At 36.0% G+C, this 27,128-nt stretch overlaps 1 protein-coding gene across 1 annotated transcript in view; it reads left to right on the plus strand.

Moving 5' to 3' along the window:
- The first annotated feature begins 12,093 nt into the window (after positions 1-12,093).
- Positions 12,094-27,128, plus strand: part of LOC106072412 (lamin-B2-like) — a 53,216-nt gene continuing 38,181 nt past the window's right edge. The window contains exon 1 of the mRNA XM_056044959.1: positions 12,094-12,115. The gene's annotated coding sequence lies outside the window, so the exon portion shown is untranslated. The remainder of the gene's footprint in view (positions 12,116-27,128) is intronic.

Genomic DNA, 27,128 nt, shown 5'->3' on the forward strand with positions numbered 1-27,128 from the left:
GACACCAAAAAACGGCCAAATCTTAATCCGACTTGTCACAATCTTTAGTACTTCATCAATACATCTTTAGTGCTTCATCAGTACATCTTTAGTACTTCATCAGTACATCTTTAGTGCTTCATTAGTACATCATTAGTGCTTTATCAGTACATCTTTAGTACTTCATCAGAACATCATTAGTTCTTCATCAGTACATCTTTAGTGCTTCATTAGTACATCTTTAGTGCTTCATTAGTACATCTTTAGTGCTTCATCAGTACATCTTTATTCTGCTGTTTGACATCATGTACTTCGACGTTTTCTTTTTCTTCCATTAGTTTTAAAGCAATAGATGTCTTCATACCTAAAACTGGGTTTATTTCTTTCATGATCACTTACAGATTGTCTTGAACTTCCACATCGTGTCGACTTTAAATGTGACCGATGCAACTCCTTTCAGTTCTAATGCTTCATTCCCTAATGCTCGTAGGTAGTGTTTGAGGGCTTTAACTGACTATCAGCTTCTAAACTGTTCCACGTTGACTCTATGACATTGACTTCTATGACATTGGCTTGTGCTCCTTGTCAATCTTCATTTTGACTCAAATCACAACTCATTTACTTGGCCTGCTTGAGTTTTATTTTCCAGTGAATCAACAACCTTGAAATGTTTAGAAAGACATTTCGCTGCAAAATGATTTCTCTTTTTATTTTTTAAGCATGTCTGTCCAAATGCTGGGCGATTGTATTTTCCGCGAGATCTACCACAAGTTCTGTAATGATAATTGTAACAGGATTCTTTGGCATTTTGTCCTGTGAGCTTATGACTGGCTTTCTATCACTGCAGAAACGCATTCTCCTGACATCTACAGTTCATTGACTTATTAGCAGCATCTACATGTAGTCCTTTCATATCTTTCATTTGGTTCACAACAACTAATGACGTAATATAAACATTTTAGCACAAGAAAGGATTTACTTATTATCGGCAGCTAATATGTTTATACTACGTCATTATTTGTTGTGAATGTTTTGAGAAAAGTACTTGAAAGGTTGTGACGTAATAAATTGATAGTTTTTCAACATTTTTTTTATATCAACACGAAGTCTCTGTTAATTAACAGTAATGTATTTAGTCTCTGTAAAAACAGAACACAATTACTAAATCTGCGTGTGCAATATCTTATATATTACAGACGCTACTTCAAAATAAGATAATTACGTCCTACGCATTTTATGTGTTAATCTAATCATGCTTGTTAATCAATGACTTAAACTGTGCTAAATCGTTGGTTTTCTTGGCTGATTCAGGCAACCCATTTCATTCTCTAATGGTACTAGGGAAGAAGGAGCACTTGTGCGATTTTGTTCTAGCGTATGGAATAAGAAATGTGCCTCTATCTTTGTGTCTTTCTTAGTATTTTATTAGGTTTTGTTTTTCTATTTGTAAGTTATGGTTTAGTGTTTTATGTTTTATAGCTACTTTACATTTTATTCTTCTGTCCTAAGTTTAATGATGGTGTTAATCTAATCAAATTAGCATATTCGTTTGTTATAAATCACACTGCTCTATTTTGTACTTGTTCTAGCATTGTACTAAATCACAAATTGAAAGTTTGAAAATTATTTATGATTCAAATAAAACGTATACATAGCACAGACTTTGCTTTTGTTAAGGGTGAACTCATAAAAGAAGCCTGCCGAATACAGTGGCATGAACTTTGCCCAAAGACAGATGACATAAAAGATTTTTTATGTCCATTTGAAAAGGACATTTGATTACTGGCTTAAGACGTCCAAACCCCAATGACAATAGAATGTATAATTGACCACATAATAAGTAACTTTACAGTGTGCTTTCTTTCGAAGCACTAAAAGATATTTTGTTACCTAAGCCTATTTCAGCCGTAGACTGTATAGACCCTATCACAGTACTCATGTTGAAGATTGTTGAGATGTGCTAATAATGTAAATCTTTTCTTGAGATGTTAGTCGTTACAAGAAGTTACTGTGACGTGCCGTGGATTCTATAGATGTACCGGTATATCTCTAGATCTGAATGCTATCTTATAGATTCAATAAACGAAGATCCTTTCAATTCAAATACAGAACTTTAATTCAACAACTAAGAATCAATGTATGTACATAATATACAAAATAGACTGTATCAAATAAATATATTCTTTCAAAGCTCAATAATGAAATATATTTAGATTAATACTAGATCTAATAAAATACAAGACCTGTCACTGCAAGTTACAACTCAGAACTAAAATACGTCTTGACTCTATGAAAATTTCTCCAAGACTGAACATTCTAGATCCCGGTTTCTTTAGCCCCCTCCTTAGACGCTTGCCTTTAACCAATCAAAATATTTCCTGTCAGATGTCATGCTATTGATGGACACCTGCAAGATTACGTCATGGGAAATTTTGACACTTGACACGTGCGGTTCTGGGCATAAATATGTAAAGTTTTTTAAACTAGACTTTGGTTTATTTCTATTGAAACGTGACAGATCAATTCAGAGATGCCACGAAAGGCGCAACAACTATTGTATTGGAAAGTAACAGGGTAACTAATAATGATCACATGATCAATCTATCAGTCGCCACACCAATAATAGGACCGCAGACGGAATACAAATTATATACTATAGATGTGGAAAGGGCGGATACATTGCTTCTCACTTGATGGTGTTGACGAAAGCTAAAAGAGAACAGGGGTCCAACACAGCAATGACTAAGAATATAACCAGCAGCAAGTTGGATAGTTTGCATGGTATGCAGACACATTAGAATGTGTAGAATATAAGGATAGATCCGATGGAGGATTGAAACTTTTTGATAGTTCGACAAGCTCCTATAGTAAGGGAAACGAGGGCTAGACTAATTGGGATGCGTCAGTGAATCAATCAAGATTACTTTGGCAGAACAAATTAGCCTTACAATGGGAAGGGCCTTATAAAGTAGAAAAACGAATTAACAAGTCCAACGTTAAAATAAAGAAATGCAGTCGAGGGGAAATACTTTATGGCAATAGACTTGGAAATATTACGAAAACAAAAACAACACTGAAAGTGAAGTTAAGAAAAATATTGATCTATTGCTCGGGGCACTGCGTCACATGTCTCGTACGAAAATGATGGAAGAATTATTACATGCGTGCATAGCGTCACTAGTAACAGAGCGAGAGGATGACAATCAAGATGATGAAATTATGGAGTTGCCTACTCTTGAAAGTACTTCTAGTGAGCACATTAACATCCATATTGAATTGGCCGATACACAAACTATTGGGGGAAGTATAAACAGATAATATACCGGATAAAGCGAAGGTTAGGGCATTCACATTGAGCTCACAACAGAAATGCATATTACACTGAAGCCATACGCAGTTTCTATTCACATGAAGGATGTATTAGACCAGGGGTGGGCAACCTTTTTCTATCGAGGGCCGCATTTAAAAAAATGGGAATGGGGAGACGCATACATAGATACATACATAGATACATCTATCTATCTATCTATCTATCTATCTATCTATATATATATATATATATATATATATATATATATATATATATATAACATGTACTTACAATTTAGAATAATACACTAGCTAACTTAATTTCTATTTATAATCTATTATACATTTACGTTTCATTTTTTTTTCTGTTTTACACTTCACTGTAAGTTACAGTTGTACTTAATGTAAGGTATTTAACTGTTAACACTCGTGCCTAATGTTCCGGAACTGTGGAACTAGCTTACTGCTACCGAGTACAGTCAGCATCGATCTGTTCTTACATTTGTTTATTTTCAAACAGAAAAAGCTTGTTCACAGATGTAGGTGAACCCAAATAATGTGAAAGTTTAGCAACAGTTTTTTTAAAGTGTGGTCATACAGCTTCTGGTGCCAATAAAACTCCCGCGGAAGAACTGACTCGAACTTCTCTTTCACCTTTCAGCAAATAAAAATGACAAAACCAGTTTTCACGTGCTTGCCTGGAGAAATGTAGACCATACACCGTTTGTAGTTTTAAAGGCCAAAACGAGCGGGATTCGCATTGTCCAGGAAATCCAGCCCAATGCGTGAGTGCCTGTAAAGTGGACAGAGTGCGCCAGTACGAGAGTCTCGCTCAATAGGCGTCCTGGGATTTCGAAGTACGTTTCAGAGACAACGGCATTGCAGTAAACGGCTTCGCTGACGGTGGGCTTTCGGGCGCTGAGAGTAGCGGTCCCTGACAACCTCTCCAATACCTTCCAGGTATGCGCCTCAGTGCGACGAGGGCATAAGCTAGCTTAGAGTAAGAGCTCCCCCCGCTGGGGAACTATCAAAAACATGACTAGTACAAAATTATCTTGGAACCGTGAGTCTGGACATGACACGACTAAGAGGCCATGCGATGTGCTTGTTGGGTCCATGGTCCAAAAATGTGCTACCAACGACGAAGGCATCAAGGATCCACTAAGCTTACCGGTAGTGACATTAAGAGCTAAAACAGGGCGTTTGACGGAGCCAACGTCCCGGGGGGGGGGGCCTTCCGGGCCCGACAGACCCAAAAGTAGCTGCTCAAACACAGACTAGGGAGTTGTGACCCTCTCCACACCAAATGTGACAGCACCTCGGGACAAAGAAAAGGGTCTTGGTGCAACCTAACAGTTCAATGTTTTACAACTAAACGAGTACAGGCATCTTCTGCATAAGAGGCGGAGATTGAAAAGCTATGTGGTAAGAACGAGGTCCATGTTGTAATGATTCAGGAAGCTGGCACATCTAAAAGCAGTGTTCCCTTGCTCTCGGGGTTTACGGCCTTCCGATGCTCCTACGAGAAATGTCAAGCGTTAGTCAAATTTGTCAGGAACCCATTACTTGCTTGTTTAGTGAAAACCGCCTTGAAGGGGCCACGAAGGACAGACACGCTAACGATGGAGGTATACAAAAGTGATCTAAAGTTCATATGCTTGAACGTTTACAACCCTCCGAGGACAGAACTTCTGCTTAATATAGAAGGCCACACCTACGTTAGAACCCTAGTGGCTGGTGGTGGTTTAAACGCCAAGTCGCAAACTTGTTCAGCAAACGATCTCTCTGGGTGCAAACTGCTCGAAGATGTGACGGGTCCAACATGATGATACATGATTACATGATTCTCCAACAACATTCGTACACACGGGTCACGGAGGGGAGTCAAAACATGTGTCCGCGGACATCGCTGCGCAAAGTAGGTGTCTATTCATCTCAGAAAAGTAGAAAAGTCCAAAACGAAAGTGGGTATACGAGAAAGCGAATTGGCGCGTCTTCAATTGTGTATCGGATGCTCTCTTGGAAAAAGTTGATATACACTTTGAGCACATCGATTGTACATAGAGCCTCTTTGGGAAAGCTATATTGACGGCCGCTCGAAAAGCCATTCCACGGACCAATGACAAATGCAGGTACATTTCATTCTGGTCAACCGCATTAGCACGTCTCATCAGACAGAAAATCTGCCCAAAGGAGGCACGCTAGGCACAAAACTGCAGAAACGAGAGGAGAATATTGCAGGGCGTAGTCGGGGGGGGGGGGTTTGTTGGGGTTCAAACCAGCAGGGAAGGGGAATTTTGTGACTAATTAATGATTTGATTTTGTTAATTTTAGGTGAAATTTAAACGATGGCACTAGACGGTACCAGGATAGCAAAAGAAAAACGCAATTTAGCCAACCGAGAGGCCGAGACTAATAGGCAGTGAGTAATACCTTTACTACGGTCTTCACCTTGACGGAAGTGACCAACGCTTTAAAGAAAAACAGATTACACAAAGCCCCAGGACCGGACAAAGTGAGTAAAAAAAACAGGCAAAGAAAGCTAGTCGACGTGCTCAATCGACTTGGACACAAGAGGAATACCCAAAGACCGTGAACAAAGTTAGTTGAATTAAAATATTATTTTTATATTATGTCACTCCCCTTCTGGTATTTTGGCCGATTCGGTGGGCTAGGGGGGGGGGGAATTGCATCTATTGCCCTCCCCACTCTAGCCATCTGAGTGGGGGGGGGCGGTCATATTTTATGGAGAAATCATAGTTTGTGAGCAAAATTAGTTGAATATCTATATAATATAAGCTACGTATTGATATGTGAACCCATTTGTATATTATACCGAACACAAACTCTAATCTGAAATTTTATCAATAGTAAATATAAAATGAAAAAGAGTTGTACCAGGTGGGAGGGGCGAGCGATACATGCATTCGCCTTCCGCCCATCGGACTAACCAATACTTTTTCTTTTTGAGTTATAGTTAAGAAATTACAAAATTAAAAGAAAATCTGTCACTAATATAATTTATATATTTTATAAATTAAATTCTTATATCGAGTCGCCCCAGCCCTATTCTTTAATGCCAAATGCAATCATTAGCAGAAATTATAAAAAGGAGCGAGGATTAATCGTTTTCACTCTACCGCCCCTCCCCTTTCCAGACGAAAACATGATGTTTTAAAACAAATAGTCAAATATGGCGACAGAGTTTATGTAATTTCACATGAATTTATCATAATTTTTTAAAGAAAGACTTTGCTTTGGAAAATTTAAAATTCATTTGAAATTTTTCAGTATAAGAGTAACGATTGAGATGATTTCTGAAACCAAATATTCTTTTCCTAGTCGCCTTTTTCCAACCTTTACTCAATCTGCTATTTTTCTAGTTAAATAAATTTGGGACTATAGCTCATAATTTATGCTTCAATCCTAAAAATGCAAACAAATTTAGAGTAGAATCTAATTGGTCCACATAATTTTTTCTCCCACTTCCGAAATAATTTTTGTTTGTTAGTTACAAACATGCCTATTGAACAAAATGTATCACTTGCAAATAAGCTTTTTTAAAAAAAAAAATTATTTGTCGAATAAATTTTTTTTTCGGCATCGTCTTCAAAGCCTTAATCTAAATATCTTCCAATCGTTTTATTTGCAATGTAGTAAAGGCCTATATAATTCATATTACAATATTTTTTTAAGTAAAACATTATTGAAAAGGTCATTTTTAATAGGATGAATAATGAACTGTAGATGTCAGGAGAGTGCGTTTCTGCAGTGAAAAATGCAAGAAAACGCTTTATATATATATTATCTTCTTATCTTATATAAAAAAGACGTTACTTCAAAAAAGAAGATGATTACGTCCTAAGCGTCATGCATTTAGTCATGCATATTAAGCAAAGACTTAAATTCTGCCAAGTCACTGGTTTTCATGGCTAGCTCAGGCAACCCATTCCATGCTCTAATAGCACTAGGGAAGAAGGAGGACTTGTACAAATTTGTCCTAGCATATGGAACAAGAAATGTGCCTTTATCTTTGTGTCTTTCTGAGTAGGCCCTATTTTATTAAATTTTGTTTTTGTACTTTAGATTATGGTTCAGTGTTTTATGCATAATTGCTACTTTAATAATCTTCTATTCTGAAGGCTTTCTAAATTAAATGATTTTACTAAAGGTGTTACTCTAGTCAAATGTGAATATTCGTTTGTTATGAATCTCACTGCTCTATTTTGTGTCTGTTCCAGTTTCTTAATGTTTTCTTGAGTTGAGGGGTCCCAAACAGAGGATGCATATTCTATTATTGGCCTAACCAAGGCTAAATAACATTTTAGTTTTATGTTCTTATTTGATTTATAGAAATTTCTTTTAATAAACCCTAATGCTTTGTTTGATTTTTTTATAGTTACAAAGGTTACAAAGAAAGTTTGTGTGGAAACGCAAACTCAAAATCAGCCCCCCGAAATGGTCCATCCAGGCAAGTAAAAAGACAGGTTTCAATATTTTCAGAAAGAATATAAAATAAAATTCTATTAAAGGCAAATGATAGAGAAGAATGGAGAAAGACAGATCTTGTGTGGTGCCCCAACGGTGCAGCAGACCAAGGGATGGGTGAAAAAGGTAAAATTAGATGTGAACCTGGACTAACTGATTTCATAAAATGATTATCTAATTGATCTAATTCTTTTGTTAATAGTCAATTTCTTATTCATATATCCTCAAGAAAAATCACATTTCCGTAAGAATTTTTTTTCCTTTAGTTGGGTGCCTTTTAGTATGACAACACCTGGCAGTTCACGCGATAATATTAAAAACTACTTTATTAATTGTTGTTTTAAATTATGTCCAACTTATATGCATACTGAATAGATTTTTTCTCTTTAAAAAAAATAAACATTTTTTGTATGCAAATGTGGTAAATAGTATGACATAACTTGCTTAACTTAACAATAGAAATGTACAAAAAAAATTTTGACAAAAATCTAAAACCATTTGCATAAATGTGTTAAAATATGGTAGCTATTTATCTCCCCTATAAAAGAGCCTCCCGTGTTTGTTACTATTAATAGTGAATAGTTGTAAAAGTGGTGTATTTTTATGAAAAAACTGCTTGCATAAGTGATTAAAAAAAATAGATTTTTCGCTTTCAGAAAAGAAAAAAGAACTTTGAATGGTCTAAAATATTGTGATGTCGGATTTTCACTAGCTTTTCTAGTTTACGAGATCTAAACGGACGGACGGTCAGACATTCCACATAAAACTAATAGCGCCTTTTCCCCTTTCAGGGGCCTTAAAAAAAAACTTTCTATGCTTGTTGGGTATAGCGAGTATACTATAGCTAATGTTTATAATACATTTAGTCCAGATATTGCGGAAATTGTATTTCTATTTACGTTTTGTTATCTGCAAGTATAGAGAATTATCCATCTTGTAAACTCTTGAGCAGAAAACTGCTGGCCAGAGCATCGGCAAATGACAGAGAAGAATGGAGAAAGAAGGTTGACAGATCTTGTGTGGGGCCCCAACCCACCCACCTCCAAATGAATTTCCTCCTGCGGGGGGGGGGGGGGGTTCTGAATTCACTGACTGATTTTTAGCGGCCCCCGAAAGGGGAAAAGACGCTATTAGTTTTGGGCGAAATATCTGTCCGTCTGTCCGTCCGTCCCGTTTAGATCTCGTAAACTAGAAAAGATATTGAAAATCCGACATCACAATATTTTTTGTCTCGTAGACCCCTTGCCATGTTTTCTGGTTTTCGGTAGACCCCCCTGCTTAACTTTTGCAAATTCATCAAATAATTTTTAAAACGAATTTGTAACTGTAGTGAGCTAAAGAGTGCAAAAGTAATTTAAAGCTACACATTAAGTTATAGAGATATATTTTTTTTAATTGATAAAATTCAAATTTAAACTAATCAAAATAACAATTTATATTTATTACTGGAATCACCAAACACATTGGAAATGTTTTGTTTCTTTGCACGTCTATTATCCATTGCTACGGATAAATTTTTCATATAGGAATTTGTTGTTCTATGAAGTAGTCTTCAAACATTGAATATTAATCAATCAATTAATTAATTAGTCTTATGTATGATTGTAAAAGTTTTCGCAAAGAGCAGTTTCTCGTGTATGTCTTGATCTTTCACGTGTGGCTCAAATATTGGGTGTGAAGAACTGTTTTCACAGCGCTTGTCAGAGTCTGCGACGACGCTGACCCCATATTGTATATATGTCGTTTGCAAAGAATTACATAAGAAGCTTTTAATTTTATAACTTATGCCACAGATGTGACATTGAATTGTATTGTTGCTTAAAGAAATTCGTTTAATAATATCAGAAGTAGGTTTGTGTAAAACAGTTTTTAAAACTATAACGGCTGGTAAAATCAATGTTTTACCTTTAGTGTTTTCCATACCGATAATCCTTGGGCGCCTCTGAGTGTACCCAGCTTTAATGGGTACCTGACATTAGTTGGGGAAAGGTAAAGGCGGTTGGTCGTTGTGCTGGCTACATGACACCCTCGTTAACCGTATCAGCGGCCCCCGAAAGGGGAAAAGACGCTCCGTCCGTCCCGATTAGATCTCGTAAACTAGAAAAGATATTGAAAATCCGACATCACAATATCTTAGACCATTCAAAGTTCTGATGCAACGGCTACTTTTTTTTTCCTGAAAGCGAAAAATTTAATTTTTAAAATCAGTTATGCAAGCAGTTTTTTAAAGAGAAAAAGCTAATTAGTATGCATTATAATTTAGACCTAATTTAAAACGAATAGTAATCTTATAAACTTTATTTTATTGAAAATATTTTTTAATGTATTACGTTTGAGAATTTGAATAAGAGATGAAGCATTTTCAAAACAACTAAATCAAGTGAAGACCAGGAGAGGCACGGCAAATCGCTTAGCTTCCGAACCGACGGTCCCGAATTCGAATCCTAGTGAAGACTGGGATTTTCAACTTCGGAATCCTTGGGCGCCTCTGAGTCTACCCAGCTCTAATGGGTACCTGACATTAGTTGGGGAAAAGTAAAGACGGTTGGTCGTTGTGCTGGCTACATGACACCCTCGTTAACCGTAGGCCACAAAAACAGATGAACTTTACATCATCTGCCCTATAGACCACAAGGTCTGAAAGGGGAACTAGTTAGGCCAGGTTCACATCTAACTTTGCATTAACTTGCACCCATCCTTTGATCTGCTGGACCGTTGGGGCACTACACAAGATCTGTCAACCTTTTTTCTCCATTCTTATCTCTCATTTGTCTTTGATATAATTTCATTTGGATGTTCTTTCTGAAAATATTGAAGCCTGCCTGGGTGGACCAATTCGGGGGCCGATTTTAAGTTTGTGTTTCCACACAAACTGTCTTTGTAACCTTGTTTGCTTTGATTTAGTTTATTATAGATGAGATTTAAATATTAAAACATCAGTCGCCCCATCGCAGCCAAGGGAGGTTTTGAGGATTTTGCAGTTAAGGGGGATGCACAGTGAGAAAACATCGACCTAGGTCAAAAATATCGACATTAAGTAAGTATTAATGGCCAACCACTAGAAATTGTGGATCACTTTTGTTACCTTGGCTCCATCATATCCAACAACACTCTACTGGATAAAGACATAAACAACAGGATAGCCAAGGCAATGGCCACCATGTCACGGTTGCAGAAAAGAGTCTGGGACAACATATTGCTGACTAGCAGTACTAAAGCCCTAGTCTACCGGACCTGTGTGTTGCGCACCTTGCTGTACGGAAGTGAAACATGGTCAACCTACTCATGGCAGGAAAAAAAAGCTGAATGTCTTCCAACTCCGATGCCTAAGGCGGATCTTTAAAATAAGGTGGCAAGATAAGATAACCAATGAGGAAGTGCTACAAAGAACAGGGTGCCAGGACATCCGTTCTGTTGGCTTGGCTACGTTCGTAGAATGCCAGTAGGTCGACTTCCACAGGACATCCTGTATGGCGATCTAATAGAAGGCAGGAGAGCTGCTGGTCGCCCACTTTTACGTTATACGGATGTATGCAAACGCGACATGAAGCTCTTCAAAATCGACACTGGCAACTGGGAAGAGGTGGCACTGGACAGATCCACATGGAGAGAGAGCATAAAGGAAGGGTCACGGATTGCAGATGTCATACTCAACAGAAGCAGAAAGAAGGTTGAAAATGCAACGGCGCCTGCTGATTATATATGCCCAACCTGCGGTCGCAGCTGTGTATCAAGGATTGGCCTCTTTAGTCACACAAGAAGTTGCAAAGGGAAAAGATCGTCTCTCGAGACGTAAAATGCCACAGATATATATATAGTAAGGTTTGTGTTCGAGTCCGAAGATTAACGAGGAAAGCAATATTTTCCGTGGCTACTAAGCCCCAGCTGCGGCCTACACCTTTTGCCACATCCAGCCTGTTTCTCCTATTAACTTTCCAGGAGGAGGTCATAGAATTAAACCAGTTGTTTTATTAAGTTATCAAGTCTAAGGTACGAAAATTGTAGATGAATAGAAGATACTGAACATCTACAAGTTATAAAATACTCGACAATGACGATTGCATAAGTCTTCAAGAAAACAAAAACAGAATTAGTAGTATAAAAAAAAAGGTGAGTAGTCCCCAAAAATAGAACTGTAGAATTGCACGTGTTTGTGTTGGTGTAGGAAGTAAGGTTGTAGTAGGAGACAAGTGCTGGCTCTACACTGACTTACATCACAGCCATGTTCAAGCATTCATTTCGTAGACACACAAGAGTTACATTCTAAAGTACACCTGCGTCAGAAGTGACAGTAAAGCTTAATATAGTTGTGTGACTGCAGTGACAAGGACAAGTTCAGGTATAAGTTGGTGACAGTTCATTCTGTACTTACCGCTGTCACAATACTCTATGACATTACATGTGGGAAGTGACACTGCTCTTGCCGCTATCACAACTCAGCGAGATGTTCCGTGTATAGCATCAAATAATTTTACTATTGCGAAAGCATTAGACTTTCACTCTAGGACTGAAAACTTATTTTAAAAACCAATGAGCAATTAATTAGCGGTAAAAAAGGAAATTTAATCTGAAGACCAGCTTCGACGGATTGAAATTTTGTTAAAAATTAAAACTCAATTATTTTGTGTTTAGTTGACACCAGTAAAGTTTAATTAGTCTCTGACATTGTTTAATTTATCTCCAATACACTAGCAATACCCACCGGTCACTAACGTTAATCCGTTCAACGATTCATCACAATAAATTATGGTTTTAAATTTTGATTTTTCGAAACCAATGATTTTATCAATTGAAGTTCCTTCAAAAGGAAGATAATTACGTCATATGCGTATTTGAAAATCTAGTCATGCATATTAATTAGAGACTTAAACTCTGCTAAATCATTGGTTTTCCCTGGCTGATTTGATCATGAGCATATTTCTCTTGTACCCTGCTAAACGTAGAAGGAAAAAGGGCTGACTTCAAATAAACTTTGTACACTTCCACACGATACTTGGCCCTTGAATTATAGTATCCTTGATACTCGTGCTTCACTGCCTTGAAATAGATTATACAACTGATAGACTGTATTTTATTTAATTTCCCCGGAACCCTGTTTAAAATAAATAAAACAGCCTGATCTATAAAATCTGCTGTGCTGTACGAGATGCCAAAAATATGTAGTTTTTAAAATTCTAGAACAATAGATCTATTCCACTTAATTTATTAACATAAATCTACTAATCTCATTTATGATATGTAGCTCTAAATCTGCTGTATTACCAACGCACCCATACAGATTTTAATACATAGATTTAATTATACTAATAAAGAGATGTAATAGGCTTATAGGTCTCTACTGTGTTGGCGAATAGAGTTACACAAAAAACGAACCTGGGTTTTTCTAAATTCTGATACCTGGCGTGTAATAGTAAAACAGCACCTACCTAGGTAAATAGAGAGCAAACACCTATATTATGTAGTATATATATGTCTTGGGCTTAATAATAATAATAACAATTTTTATTGTCCATATGGAAATTTGTCTTACAATTTGTGCATTACACCAAACAAAAAACATTATAACTATAAGAAACCAAAGTGTACATTCACACCAGACTCACTCATAATTTACATGTGACAAAGTTTATACCAGATTGTTCTTATTTAATTATTTGTTTGCCAGGGGAACAAAAGAGTGTTTGTGTCTGTTTGTCTTTGCCATCGGTGTCTTGTATCTCTTTTGTGATGGTAAAATCAAAAAATCCTAACAGAAAAGGTGATTCTTTATTTCGAGGATCTTGTTAGCTTTTTTATAGATGTTTGTCTCAAACAACTGCCCAAATGGGGTTTGTTTTTTGCCAATGATTTTACCAGCAGCATTTAGGATTCTATAAAGTTTATTTTTATTTTTAATGCTCAGATTGCAGTGATATTGAAACTTAAAATATTGCAAATGTGAGCGTGATAAAACATAGCCAAGGCCTTTTCGCTAACATTAAACGATGAATTTTCTTAGTAATCGTAATCTTTGCTGCCCTTTTTTGCTGATATAATCAGTATATAGACTTATATAAATTATATCTAGACTGGAAATCGGAAACAAATTCTTTTCCTCGATTGATAGATTCACAGAACTATATATTTTATATATATTGAGCCATGAAGAGAATTATAAATATATAACTATCGTAACTTCTTTTACAGCGATATGACTTTTGTAATTTCTGTTACTGAAAATTTGAGCTATTCGCGTCTGAAATCTAAATTTTTATGTGCAGCAACATAGCCCGTTGGATTCTACTCATCAAGATATTTTTTTTTTTTTTTTTTTGCATTTTTAGGATTCAAGCATAAATTGTAAGTTATAGTTCTAAATGTATTTATACAATAGAAAATATCAGATTAAGTAAATGTTGGGAAAAAGGCGACTAGGAAAACATTTTTGTGTTCAGAATTCATCTCAATTGTTACTCGAGTAACAGTCCTCACTCCTTTTTATAAGTTCTGCTAATGATTGCATTTGGCATTAAAGAATAGGGGGTGGGGCGACTCGATATAAATTTTTTATTTATAGCATATATAAATTATATTAGAGAGACTTTTTTATGTTGTAATTTCTTAACTAAAATAGAAAAGAAAAAGTATTGGTATGTCCGATGGGCGGAGGGCGATTGCATGTATCGCCCATCCCATCTGGTACAACCCTTTTTCATTTTATATTTACTAATGATACAATGTGAGATTAAAGTGTGGTGCGACATAATATACCACTGGGTTGAAATATCAATAAGTAGCTCATATTATATAGATATTCAACTAATTTTGTTCACAAACTATGATTTCTCCATAAAAATAGGACCGCCCCCCCCCTTAAAGGGAGGGCAGTATATGCGACCCATCCCCCCCCCCACCCCGCCGAATCGTCCAAAATACCAGAGGAAAGCGACATATTATAAAAATTAATAGTAATTCAACTAATTTTGTTCACAAATTATGATTTCTCCAAAAAAAAAATATTAAAAATACGACAGCCCCCCCTGCCCCCCCACTCAAACGGTTTAGGTATTAGATGTATTCTCTCCTCCCCCCCAGTCGGCCGACAGAGAAACGCATAATATAAAGATCGGTTAAATATCAATAACAAATTTTAATCATTTAGACAGGGGTGGGCAACCTTTTCTACCGTGGGCCGCATAAAAAAAAATTAAGGACTGGGTGGAGCATATATATATATCATGGGCGTAGCCGGGGGGGGGGCGAACCCCCCCCCCCCCCCGAAAAGAAATCTTCAGTGACTGATTTTTTTCTTTGATTTTGTTTATTTTAGGTGAGATTTTAATACTAAACTATCACTTGCCCTAGCACAGCAAAGGAGATGTTTTTTAGTGTAAAACCCCTAACAGGGGGGTTTTGAGTTAGGGGGGTTTGAGTTTAAAACCCCCCTACCAGGGGTTTTCGCAGTTAAATTCACCTCTTCTATAACACAAAACAAAAAAAAAATGCAAACGACAATATCCCAAATTTCACGAACACAGTTAAGGAAGATTTTGATTTTAAAACCCCCTCCAAAATTTACGATAAACCCCCTCTTCAATATAAAAAAAGCAAATTACACACTCAAAATTCTATGAGTGTAGCCAAAGAGGTTTTGAGTTTACCTCCCCCACCCCCTCTTCAGTAGGGTTTGAAGCTAAAAAATAACTCTTCAATACCCGGTATAAAAAAACGCAAATTACGCACTCAAAATGCATATTCTGAGGTATCTACAGTGCATTTTCCTGCTATTAAAAAGTTTTATTTCAAAAACCTAATGTGCTATTCTTACTGTCTTAGACCCTCCCGCACCGTTCGGCGCATTCGCCGTCAAGCTGTTTCCACAAAATCTGTCACTAATCTGTCTGAGGCCTCTTCCCACCTGCTCTGAGGACCTTCATGAATGTGTGGCACCAAGTTGTACTAGTATGTCATCCCATTTCTTATTATGCGTAATTCATTTTGTCGGAGAACATGTCCCGCAAACCTCATGCGACGCTCTGTCACAATCTTACTAAGGTGTCAACCTCCAGTTCGGCATAGGATTTCCTTGATTTACACCCGATCTCTATAATTGACTCCTAAAATCTGTCTTAGCCATCTTTGTTGAGCCACATTTAGTGTTTTTCAATTTCAGCAGATGACTATTCACTGAACTTTATTAAATGAGCCCCGCCACTGGTAGAAATGTGTAACCTCTCTTGAATACGCTCTTGGAATTAAGTGACTGTAGTACTGTAGTTTGCTTTAGATTTTATATCGAAAAGTGAAGTTTTATCGTCAAAATCATCTGTTGGTGGTTTTATACTAAAAAATCTCTGGAGTTATTTTTTTTTTAAATTCAAAACCCCATTTAGCTACGGTCATAGAATCTAGTAACTGTAGTTTGCTTTAGAATAATATTGAAGAGAGAGGTTTTCAACCTCAAAGCTCTCTGTAGGGGGATTTTAAACTCAAAACCATTCGGAGGGATTTTAAACTTTAAAAAAAGCCATCTGTAAGGGGGGGGGTTTAAACTCAAAACCCCCTATTGCTTGGCTACGCTCATAGAATTTTAGTGTGTAATTTGCTTTTTTTTTATATTGAAGAGGTATTTTTTAGCTTCAAACTCCTCTGAAGTGGGTTTTAAACTCCAAACCCCTTTTGGCTACGCCCATAGCATTTTGAGTGCATAATTAGCTTTTTTGTATATTGAAGAGGTATTTTTAGCTTCAACCCCCACTCAAGGGGGGTTTAAACTCAAAACCCCTTTGGCTACGCTCATAACATTTTGAGTGCGTAATTTGCTTTTTTTTATATTGAAGAGGGGATTTCACGTAAATTTTGGAGGGGGGTTTAAAATCATAATCTTCCTTAGCTGTCTTCTTGGAATTTGGGGATTGTCGTTTGCATTTTTTGTTTTGTTTATAGAAGAGGGGGATTTAACTGCAAAACCCCCTGGTAGGGTGTTTTAAACTCAAAACCCCCTTGGCTGTGCTGGGGCAAGTGATTGTTTAGTATTAATTTCTCACCTAAAATAAACAAAATCAAAGCAAAAAATCAGTCACTAAATTCCGGCTACTTTTGGTTTTCTAAAAGCAAACCGTTTAATTTATAAAATTAATTATACAAGCGAATTTTTCATAAAAATACACCAATTCTAAAACAATTACGTAAATGTAAGGGAGGCGATGTTACAATATGCTAACAAAGAAGGACAATCATTGTGTATTTTAAGTATCACTAAGTCAAATATATTTATAAAATGTACAAGAAATGTTTACAACAAACATAAATAATAGTTAAAGGTTTTTTTTTCTGGTCAACTAGCTGCTAAAATTAAAAGAAAACATTTATGTTTGTTTATAAAGGCTAAGAATGCACTTTGTATGTAAATGTAAAAAAAACAACACTAAAAGCAATTGAAATCTGATTAAACCTTTAATGTTCCTTCCGAAGCAGATGCATTGTGCGAGGCATCTATAATAGATTGTTCCAGATGGTTTTGTAAAAACAAGTCAATGTCAACGAATGTATGTTTGCTCTTCTAATTTATATTATATTTAATTTCCGTGCTTAAACGTTGCAAAACACTTTATCAATCATATGTTGTTCCGGTTGTTTTTTTATGTAAATAGCATATAAATGCTAAATGAAAATCTCTATACTTACTTATATTTCATTAAATATGAAGTTGTTCCTAAAATTGTTACATACAAAATAAATTATGTCAAATGATTGTTTGAAATCGCATCAGTGACTTACATTACACTTGTATTCTTTGAAAATACGTCACTATAGTTTAATTATCGATATCAAATCGTTCCGTATTTTCAACTTAAAACAAATTTATGTCAAATGACTTTTTTTTTCAAAAATATAGACAATATGTCGTTCAGAATTTAAAAAAAAAAGGAAGTAATTTACTAGAAACGATTATTGAAAAACACTTTTTAGACTTATTTTACATTGAATTTTCTTGTTGAAACATAACAGAGTTTTTTTTTTTTATATGTTAAGAATGTTCCGGATTCGATTTTGAAAAAGAAATCAACCTACATTACTTACATTTTCTTACAAATCGTCGCATAAATTGTTCCGAATTTTATATAAAAAATCTACTACCGGTAACACAAATAACTGTTTGAAATCCCTCTTCTAATAAATAAAACAAATAATCTTCCTCCAATTTACGAATATCGGTTGTTCCGGATTTTTATGAAAAACATTCTAACTCTATTTATGTAAAATTGCACTTCTGTCGTACATTACAGTTAATTTTCTAGCTAAACGTTTTAAAATTTAATTATCGTTAATATTATGTTCCGATTTTAAAGGAAAACAACTTTCTAACAGCAAAATATGGTAAAAAAATTTCGCCGGAAGGCTACAGTACATATAATTTTTTATATGAAGCCATTCCAAAAATTTAATTAACGGTTTTAGATTTATCTAGAATTCTCTTTTTCTCTCACTATATATACACACACCCGGAACAATCTATTATAGATACTTAAAACTATTGCGATGTTTCGGAAGGAAAATTAAAGGTTAAAAATTTTCAGTAGTTTTTAAATGTTCTTTTTTTCGATATTAACATGACGGACGGACAACTGACAGACAAAATGCTCAAAAAATGCGGCTTTAAATGAAATAATATCTAACAGAGGTCATGCACCCTCAAGAAATCTCTATTGTTAATAAAAAAAACATTTTTTGTTACTAGCCCATTGTGACGTAATGGATTTTTTTTTCTTGGACGTCATATGAATGAATTCTTCAAATGTAATTCTAAAAGAACTCACTCGGTGCACCAATATTTATGATCCCTCGATAACTGGCTCGTATTGATGAAGCCGTTTTTTTTAGTCAAACTAGGCCGCTGACGTAGTGGATTTTTTTCCCTTTGACGTCATAAGGAATTAATTCTTCTTTAAATGAAATGCTAAAAGAACTCACTCGGTGCACCAATGTCTATGATCCCTCGATAACTGGCTCGAATTGATCAAGCCGTTTTTTTAGTCAAACTAGGCCGCTGACGTAGTGGATTTTTTTCCCTTTGACGTCATAAGAAATTAATTCTTCTTTAAATGAAATGCTAAAAGAACTCACTCGGTGCACCAATGTCTATGATCCCTCGATAACTGGCTCGTATTGATGAGACATATTTTAGTCTAAGTAGGCCGTGTGACGTGATGGAATTTTTTTTCCCTTTGACGTCATATAAATGAATTCTTTAAATGTAATGCTAAAAGAACTCACTCGGTGCACCAATGTCTATAATCCCTCGATATGCTGCTCGTACTGGTGAGACATTTTTAGTCTAACTAGGCCGTGTGACGTAATGAATTTTTTTCCTTTGACGTCATATGGAATGAATTCTTCAAATGAAATGCTAAAACAACTCGGTATAGTAATGTTTATTAAACCTCGTTATCATGACTCGTATTTTAAAATAACATAATAGCTAGTTTTAGATCTAATCTAGATTTTTTAAACTAGATCTAGATTTTTTTTACAGTATATCTAGATTTTTTAAACTAGATCTGAATTTATATTCTAGTTAAAATGTTTGTAGAGTCTAGATCTAGAATTTCTAGGTCTAGTTTAGACTGATATAGACTAAATCAAGATATAGAATTTCAATTTCTACACTTAAAAAGTAGATTTTGATTTCCAAACGTCTAGATCAATATTGCAATGTTCTAATATACTAAAACTAATCTACTATTTTTCAATTTAATGTTGCATTTAGTCTATTGATAGATTATCTAGGATTTTTTTGGGCATAAATCTATTCTAAATTACATCTAAATTATTCCAAATTTATATTATAGATCTAGATCTAGTAGATACAGATCTTAAGAGTGCTAAATCAGAAGTTTAGTTTATGTATTGCATAAGATAAGATAAGATGTAGATCTGCATCCTCATTCTAGTTCCGAAAATTGAAAATGCCAATAGCTCTGTTGATAACTGTGCTGAGACATCGAAGTACAAGCACGATATGTTTTTTTACTTCTTTTTTTTTCAATTACAATTCAATGCTGAAAGATTAAAATCTAAAATCGCTCGTCTGACATATTGTACATATCCGGTTGTTACCATGCCGTAATGTGTAGGCTAATAGATGTTGTTATGACTTTGCCATGCGCACCGCCATCCAAGATAGTGCAGAAAGAAATTGCGCACTATCTGTGACTAAACAAGTCGGATGTTGACATTAGGAGACAAACGATTTCCGCCGAGGAGAGAACCAATATGGAGATGCTGAACTCAAGGCAGATGCCCTCTGTGTTTGTCATGTCTCTATGTAAATAAACGTCTATGTCCTCGTTGAGTTGCCTCACTTAAGTTATTACTATTGGTGTCAGAAGTGGGATCATAGGCAACTCAACGAGAGGAGGTAGGCTTTGATTACAATGACATATTTGAAGCTATTGCATCAGCTCTCAATTAAAGAGATAAGACAAGAGCTTCGGGACCGAGGTTTAAAATCCCTCGGTAGCAGAGAAACGCTCAGGGCTCGTCTGATGCAAGCCCTGATCAATGAAGAAGAAGATCCGGAGACCTACACATTTGAAATTGAACTTGGGATTGTTGAGTTCATTGGCAAGATTCAGGACTTTTTGGATGCATTTGATGAACAACTAAACATGAGCAGGAACATAATGTTGAACAAAGTTGATAAAAGTGTATTACAAGTAGAAGGCCAAATAGACCAAAGTGATAAAATTGTGTCGCAAGCAAAAGGAGGAATAAATTCTTTAGGGAAGGAGCAGTTGCCTGGTCAGGACTGTGACTGCACAAACAGTGGTGATGGAGGCGCTGGGGATTGGAGCGCTGTCTGTGACTGTGTTGTGGGCAAGTCTGGCGGGGATGACTTTCATGGCGAGAATCGGGACAACAATTGCTGCGGCGATATCAATGGGATATACAGAATTGAAAGAAAAGAAACAAATGAAGTAACTAGAGAAGTCTGTTAAGAGCCTGAAACTTTTGTTCCTGGTATACCTGCAACGAGCCGGACAGATCAAGACAACGTTGGGTCTGCGTCCAAGCTGGATGCTGTGGACCTTAAAGACCTCTATTTATCTGTCAGTACCTTTAATGAGAACTCAAGCCATGAAAGCCTCAAGACCGTTTCTGATTCCTTGCCTTGGATGTCGTAGGGTGAAATTGCGAATACGGGCCTCAACAATGACCGAGGCAGAAACAACGAATTTGACTTTGGCAGCGGCATAAGAGAGAACTCCATACTTGACAACTGCATCCAGGCGATTGACATGAACTGTATAGGCGGCGCCAGCGGGGACAGTGCCCATGCCAAGAAACCCAGCTACAAGACCTGAATTTGACAGAAATGTGTACTTCTGCCCACATCAGTGAAAGTGACTTGAAAGGTGGTGAATTAATCCCAGCGAAACCTGATGTAGTGGTGGATGAACATTACAAGGATGCTTCATGGGCATACTTTACAGATGAAGCTGAGAAAGATTATGTGCTTGAAACCATGGCTAGCTGTGGGCCTACAACTGTGTCACGACAGGTCCATGGAAAAGGTCCGCTCACTCAGCGTCTTAGAACAACAACCCTGGAATCTACGGTGATCGCCACAACATCCATTTGTGTTACGTGGCTGACAACCCTGACCTCCATTAACTCTCCATGTGTCAGCTGGCTGGCATCAGCGACTATCGTCATGAGGTCGAAGCAGCGACCAGGATATCGCCTCAAGCGTAGACTTGCCAACTGGAAGAAGAGGAAGCGACGACCACGGGAAACTGTGCAAATGGCTTTGTGGGCAACAGACACCCTAACGTCTGTGGTTCCCACCGATCGACCTCCACCTGAACTGTCAAAGCTCCACTGCACTGTTTCTTTTCGGGACGAAAAGTGCTAAGACGGGGGCAATGTTATGACTTTGCCATGCGCACCGCCATCCAAGATAGTGCAGAAAGAAAGTGCGCACCATCTGTGACTAAACAAGTCGGATGTTGACATTAGGAGACAAACGATTTCCGCCGAGGAGAGAACCAATATGGAGATGCTGTACTCAAGGCAGATGCCCTTTGTGTTTGTCATGTCTCTATGTAAATAAACGTCTATGTCCTCGTTGAGTTGTCTCACTTAAGTTATTACAATATCTTTATAAATAATAGGCTATTAGTTTGTAACCAGTTTGTTATTAAGTTAAGAGCAATGCCTGGTCGTACGGTTAGCGTGCTGAATTGATTATCACGACGGTCCCGGGTTGTTTGTTTGTTTCTTTTACATGTTTTGGTTGTTCCTTCGGGGTTGAAGATAGTTTACTTCCTAGTCCAAACCTCCCGTAGGACGACGGGGGATGGGAGCTGGCAGGGTGAGAATCAGGACCATCGATAAATCCGAACGGCAGTCCAATGCGCAAACTGCATGACCAGGCAGGGTTTATACCCTGCTCAGTGCCATCCTCCGTCGTCCATCGAGAAGTTAATAATTTTTAACTTAGAAGGAACATCCGACACATTTAAAAGAGAAAAAACAACATTTTTTACAACGGTTAATGAATCTCTGAAACATCATTACTTTTAACCATCAAAATTAAATCACATCTTGAATATTCCTTGCGAGTAGGCAGATTCGACAGGATCCGACTCCGACGGGGGCCGTCTCTGAGTTTGTGTGATAACATAAACTCTCTTTGTAACCTTGTTGTACATCGCATACACCAAATAGCTTAATATGTTATCTAGAGTTTTTCCGCCATGTAAAAATCTCCATAATATAGATTGAGTTAATGACCTATTCGCAATTATAGTAAACAAAATTGTAAAAGCAGGACATTTCCACAATTAATCCAATTTTTGCCTGACGGTGGATACGACACCAAAAAAAAAAGGATATGTCCTCTTTTTACCGGACCTCTGGTAACTCTGTTTAAAAACGTTAGGTATTTTATGTTTTTGTGACTGCCATTGTTACCGGTTTGTACCAACTACCTACTAACCTTTTTAAAAAAATATTTCTTTTTTAAATTTATCCGTTGAATGTGTTTGAAGGAAACTGACATCTACAAAAAAATCTGTCTTTGCATTTATTTTTTCCACTAGGGTGTCATACCCTTGATAAGTGTCACCCGGTGCTGTCAGCACTCCTAAAACACTTTATCAACGCTACTGTCGTAATATATTTTTATTGTAGATCTAAATCTAGATAGTAGATCTAGACCTGGAGTGGCCAACCTTTTCCTTTCGTGGGCCAATTTTTTTTTTACTTCTCATTCAGATGTGTCACTTAAAATTTTACAAGTCTCAGCCTTTTAAAGCATGGTCATTATATGATGGTAGCGATTGAAAAGACGAGTTTCTCTTTTGCAAGCCTCTTGAAATGACTACAACAGTACATGATGTAGGCCTTTAAGAAAAAGTCGGTTCATTTTTAGGAACAGTAGGCCTATGGATTTTTTTAAAATATAAGACGTGTCTGCACAGATGATGCTATAAGCATGCTTGTATGTTGGTCTGGATATCAATGTTTAGTACAGAATGAGTCACCAAAAGTCATCAGAATTACTTTGTGATTCATCGACGAATGTAAAATGTATGGCTGAGAGTATGAATCCGCTGTGACGAGAAATTTCATCACACTTTTTCAAATCAACATGATATTACGTGACAGCGGTCCATTCACAGCCAAAGAAGATAACTGCTGGTTTAATAATAGATTAAAGAAGCTTTGTAAACAGAAGGAAAACCTATATAGGAAATTTAAGAAACTAAGGCTGAAATAGTTTATAAAAAGTATATTAAAATTAAAAACCTAACCCAAAAAAAGTAAGAAGGCAGCTGCAGAGTGAATACATAAACAATTTAATATCTATGGATAACAACAAAAAACTTATGGTCATACATTATTCATTTGAAATTCTCACATGCAACATGAAAATTTATAATGACTAAGAAATAGAAAAGTAAACAATTAATGCAAGTAACAGATGCAATTTCATGTATTTTAAATTTTATCAGGTAATAGGCGATATTATGCCGCCCACGCCCTAGCAGGTTCTTTCGGTGCTCCAGTAGTAGCCCACAGGCTCATAAACCTGCACCCAAAAGCTCTACCATCGCAAATTATTATTAACATGAAAAAAATTTTTTTTTGTTTTCACGATTTTAACTATTGTTGATATGGATAGGTCGCCATTTTGAAAGCTCCTTGGGGTAACCCTTCCTGATCTGTGACGTCACTCCCCCCTGGCACAGTTTCCTAATTATTCAGGGTCACGGGTCAAGGGTTACCGCGCATAAATTTAGCACAAGACTCTCCCGCAATTTTATTCTAAATAGAACAGATTGATAGACGATTTTTATTTGTATTCGCGTGTATGTCTATTAATCTTAGCATTCATTTAAGGCACCAAATAATAAAAAGAATACTCTTACCTTCAGCTTTGTGGAAATTAAACAATAAACAGTACGATTTAGCACAAATAGGTTTAGATCTAGCCGGCAGAGCACTGGCTACGCCTATGATGATATATATATATATAAATTTTATTTCGAAAGCGGCTCTAACACGAACAACTTTCAATGAATCAAAAGACCTAATTAAACATTTGCGCACCTCAATTAACGTGTAGACAATGAATAAAACTCGCCAAACACAAGAACCAAATCTACCACTGCACATTTTATGTCATTTTTTTCTTCCATAGTTCCATAATAAATGTTTGTAAGAGTGCATTAATAAAATACAAAATAAAAAGTTTTGAATATTTATGAATTGCATGTAATAATTGAATAACTTTTTTATAGTGCAACTTTCATGGCTATAGCATTAACAGAGCAAAACGGTCTATGGTGGGAAGTGGTACCTGGAAGCAGGCTTCCTTATATATATATATATGCCACATAAAATTAACACATTCTCTTCACTATGTTTTTCAGCAAAATCTAGTCACCGAAATGTCTTTAGGAAATGATTCTTTCAACCGCAGCCTCCTCCACTTTGTCGAAGCTGATGATTCCACATCCAGCAGTTTATACAATGCTTCTTTCTGCCCAGATTGTGAGACATCAGCGCCCAATCACTTCCTGGACCAGATGTACCTACTTACGTTCGGAATAATGATAGTGTGTAAGTACTTTCAGTATTACTTTACAGCGTTCGTTTTATGTATTGTCCTATTCATTTACAGTTTCTCGCAGGTATCCCACAAGTTGAATGTTATATTCATTAAAAAAAAAAGACATTATAATAATAACAATAATACGTGTCTTCGAGTCATTAAAGACTAGGCTACTACATCTATTATAATAATAGTTTCTAGACTCTAGATCTAGATCTAAATATATATACAAGTAAATGTTTTGATTAAAAAAATGGATTTAGGTCGATTAGCTATTTTAATAGCTCTATACATAATATTTTTAAATTCATGTATTCACTTTACTTATAACATTATTTTTAGTTTTATTGTTTTTAATGCACTATAACAGTGACTATTTCAGTGATAGGCCTTACGCAAATTAAGACCCACGAGACGCGGGTAATATCTGGCTAGTATATATATATATATATATATATATATATATATATATATATATATATATATATATATATATATATATATATATATATATATATATATAGTATATTTATTTATTTATTGTTGAATAAATACGTTAGCATCAAATTAGATTCAAAGGGTTATTTTTTAAGAGGACATTTCAATGAGTAAAGTAACGTCGTTCTATTTGGTAGCATGATCTAGGTATGATATTCATAGATCCTTCTTAGCCATCACTTCTGACTTTTGTTTAAACTCTTTTCAATCTTCCACGTCTCAAGCTATTGGGACAATGATTGTATTGAGGAGATGGATCTTAGTCTCCAGGCTACTTGATAAGTTTATTCTGATAAGCCGCACTTTAGAAACACAGCTCCTGCTTTCCCTGTCCGAAATAGAATATAGTGATATGCATCTCCATCGTTTAGGAGAACGCTGATCAAAATGGTTAACTTTTCTATTTGTTCAAGATCTGTATGACCAATGTTGACGAGGGTACTGGGTGACCTAGCTTTGTGTTCATCTCTGTCGAGGCTCTCTGTTATGTCTTGATTTACATTTAATTATATTCCCAAGTTATGCTATGTCGTCTGCAAAATCCAGGTCCGTTAGTCGGTTTTCGTTTACGCAATTGTATACCGAATTCAGCCCGATTGATGTTTTGTTTTTCATGATATAGTCAATGGCTAGCAGCAAGAGAAATGGGGAGACACCATACACTCTTGTCTCACATAAATACATACATACATACATACATACATACATACATACATACATACATACATACATACATACATACATACATACATAAATGCGCCTTAATGTATGCTTTATATTATAGATATTAGATACACTCAAAGGCTAAAAGAACTTGTGCGCAATGTTAAGTATCTGTCATTAACTCTCTCGTGCTTAAAAAGACATTTTAATCTAACTAGGCCGTGTGACGTTACTGGTTTTATTCTCCTTTGGCGTCATACAGAATGAATTCTTTAAATGAAATGCTATTAGAACTTTTTGCGCCAATGTCTAATAACTCTCGTCTAATTCATCTCATGTTTAAAAATACATGTTTTAGTCTGACAAAGCCGTGTGAGGTAGTGGAAACTCTTTTCCTTTGAGGCCCTATGGAATGATTTTATTAAATGAAAAGCTATAAGAAAAGCTAAAAGAAATCGTGCGCCTATCTTTATTGACCCTCGTCAACTCTCTCTTGTTGAAAAATGCATTTTTAGTCTAACTAGGTCGTATGGACAACGTCTTAGTCTGCAAGAGATGCGGAAAAATAAGTTCGTCGTAACTGGAATTGCGTAGTCTTGTGAAAGACTACACTGATCCTTAATCATCAGAATCGAAGACATTGACATTATTATTATTATTATTAGGCCGTATGATGTAGTGGATTTATTTCATTTGACGTCATTCGGAATGATATCTTTAAATGAAATGCTATAAGAACACATACAGAAATATTTATTATCCGACATCAACTCTCTTGTATTAAAAATGACATTTTTTTAGTCTAAAACGTGTGACATAGTGGATTTTTTTTCCTTTAACGTCATACGGAATATTTCTTATGTATCGTCAGTGGAGGGCGCCTCTTTGTAATCTTGTTTTATTTATATTTTAAATCAACAAGTTATATGTCAGTGAATCGGCATTCTGAATCTTCATTTTATCTTTATATTTTTCGTCACATTTCTATTCATGACTAGATTACATTTGGGAGACAGGATTGAAGTACACATACGTTTAACAACGTATGGTTTCAGTTTATATGTATAGAATTATAGATGATAAATAT

This window comes from Biomphalaria glabrata, chromosome 10, assembly GCF_947242115.1.
Source record: "Biomphalaria glabrata chromosome 10, xgBioGlab47.1, whole genome shotgun sequence".
NCBI lineage: Eukaryota > Metazoa > Mollusca > Gastropoda > Planorbidae > Biomphalaria > Biomphalaria glabrata.